This window comes from Acomys russatus, chromosome 22, assembly GCF_903995435.1.
Source record: "Acomys russatus chromosome 22, mAcoRus1.1, whole genome shotgun sequence".
NCBI classification, from domain to species: Eukaryota; Metazoa; Chordata; class Mammalia; order Rodentia; family Muridae; genus Acomys; species Acomys russatus.
Window position 1 is genome coordinate 49,243,988 of NC_067158.1, and position 2,847 is coordinate 49,246,834.

The 2,847-nt window shown below is 49.0% G+C and overlaps 1 pseudogene; it reads right to left on the reverse strand.

The window, feature by feature from the left end:
• Positions 1–1,171: 1,171 nt before the first annotated feature.
• LOC127205756 (E3 ubiquitin-protein ligase rififylin-like) lies at positions 1,172–2,291 on the reverse strand (annotated as a pseudogene).
• Positions 2,292–2,847: the final 556 nt, after the last annotated feature.

A 2,847-nucleotide genomic window follows, 5' to 3' on the forward strand; every position in this document is an offset into this window, starting at 1 on the left:
TGATACTGTATGTTCTGTGCTTTGTTGAGCTGTTCAGCAAACACTCAATCTTCAGTTGTGTCGCTGGTGTAAAAGACTCCAGGAGAGCTGGAACCATGATCTAGGGAATGCTTCGTCCTGACCTGCCCAACAGCTGAGAAGGGAGTGGAATTAAGGTCTTTTCAGCCTAGGCATAGTCCAACCTCATTCAGAACCTTCCAGGGTCTCATACACTGTCCTGTATCTGCTCTCCAGGAACTCTGGAGCAGCCAGGCTAGAGGAGAGCTCTTTGCCTAAGTTCCTGTGCCTTCAATAAGCAGGTTTAAAACCCAAAGAAGAGAAACTATTAAGTGGTTTTTAAAAAACTTTACCCTGCTGGAAAGTGAGAATCAAAAGCCAAAGAAGCCAGGAGGTGAATCTCTGTGAGGTCGAGGCCAGCCTGGTGTACAAAGTGAGTCCAGGACAGCCAAGGTTAACAGAGAGACCCTGTCTTGAATAATCAAAAAGAGAAAGGAAGCCAAAGATAAAGCCACTGCCTCCATTCTCTTTCCGCATGATCTAAAGCCATACCATCTTTTAAGTGCTTGCAGCAGCTGGGGGTCATGTGGGGAGACTGGTTGTTTCTAACTCCAACACTAAACAAGTGGCTCGACCTAGAATTTCTTTTCTAAAGTGTTTAGACCTAATTTCTCATTAGAGGTGAGTTTACTGATCCAAATTCTGACCTAAGGAGTACTACTGGTCTGATTGAAGTTTTGGTCCATAGAAACAAGTGGAATTTAGGCAAATGAGAGAGAGAGTCCAGAAATTTAAATCCAAATGTGCTTTTCTTGGGGGGGGTAAGGGGGAATGACTCAGGACACTGACTATTTCCAGCAGGGTTTTTGATTGATGAAACAGGAGTAGTGGTGTACGGGATGTGTGAAATGTGTCTTAGGAAGGGAGAAGACATGGTCCATGTTCCAGAAAGTCCTCTTTGTTGATTAACATCACCGAATGATCACAGCAGCAGACACTCGTGTGATCTGAGTCAGTTGCCCCTGACTTTGGACTCTGCCACCTAAGGGGTACACCTCATGGCAAGACAGGCACGCCAAGCACCTCCGCTTGTCCTAGTCTTAAGAACACCGCCAGTTTCTTGCAATAGACTGCCCTTGGGCGTCACACCAACCCTGAGCCCAGACACCTTGGGCTATGTCCTCTGTAAGGCACTGAAGAAGCTAATGCTAGCCCTCAGGACAGGAAGACGTGCACTGCTCGGATGACATTCATTCATGCGTTTGCCACACTTGGTACAGGTCACCATAGGGTCACACTACAGCAAAACACAGTCAATGGGTGAGTCCATGCAGATCTTACACAGGTTCTCCTCCAGGCCAGAAGGCACCGCTCCTCCGTTTTGGTCTTCATCACCAGACACCAGGTGCTGGAGTCCTTTCTGATCCTTGTACAGCCGAGTCACTCGCTCCATCAGTTCCCACTTCTCACAGCAGCCCTTGTAGTTGACAAAGTTGCGAGCCAGGATCTCCTTCAGCTGCCGCACTGTCAGGCCTTCAATGTCCTCCAGGTGGGTCAGGTCAGAGAGGTAGGCCCTCCGGCCTGGGACCAAGCTGTCCTCTGAATCAATGGACTGGGTCTCATCCTCAGCAGGTGCTCTGGCTGTGCTCTCCAGGAAGATGGGCTCCTCGGGGTCCTGAGACACATGGCCAGTGGCCTGCTGATTTTCCGGAGCCTGTGTTGGGGGAACGGAGGTGGCTTGTGCAGGTGGAGAAGTGAGGCCAGGTGAGGTAGGAGGTACTGTGCTGGTGTGAGGCTGGGTCAGGAAGGCCTGCTGCTCAGCAAAGTCCTGGGACAAGGTAGGGACATGAGTCCTGTCTGCCTCAGAGATGACAGGCTGCTGGCCAAATACCAGAAACAACAGCTCTTCTTTCTCCCGCCACATTTTGGTAGAGATGACATGGAGGCTGACGTAGTCGCTCAAGTCCTTCATCTTCATCTTCATGAGCTCCTACCACTGAAAGGCTGTGGCTCGGACCTTAGGCGGAGAAGGCAGAGGCGTGGTCCATTCCCCTCTTGGCTCGAACAGGTCGTGCAGAAGTTTTTCTTACAGTCCAAGCAGGTCTGCTTCCGAGAGTTGTATTTTCAAAATGGACCCCACAGGCCTTGCAGCTAGGTTCTGAGGCTGTGGGGGAAGGGAAGGAGCTGTACCCAGGGTTGGATTAGGCTTGTGTACTGGCTCCCTGTGGTGGTGGTGCCTCCTCAGGCCTTCCATCAAAGCGGAACCAGTTGCAGCAGGATGCCCACATGATAAAATCTGCTGCTGACGCTACCTGGCTCCACCTGGGATGGATCTCAACTCAGTCAGCTGGGCTGCGGGGGATCGGCAGCCTCCATAACTCTCGGGCTGATGGCCGCCCAGGTGCTCGCACCACATCCTCACGGGCCATAAATAATTTTTTTAAAAAAGAAAATGCACATTTAAATATCTGAAATGTAGAGTTTTGAGTTGGAGAGCTGAAATTATTTCATCACCCGAAATAAATGTTGACCAAAGGAATATAGTTGTTTCGAAGTGATAAAAAATATTTCTTTGGACTGGATCATGCTCACACATGTGGAGTTGTCACACTCCTAACCCATTCTCATTCTTTGGAAACATACTAATTCAGTGTTATGGTCCTCAGTTTCTCAGCAACACTATCTCAATCATGTAGCCACATGTGACAGCCCTGTAGCCATAAAATACGCAGTGAAAATCTGTTGCCATATTAAAGGCACACAACGAGTAAAATAAGGCAAATCCTTTCTGCACTTAGGTCTCAGATTTCACATGTGAATCTGCTGAGCAAATGCTGGTACAACAAATAA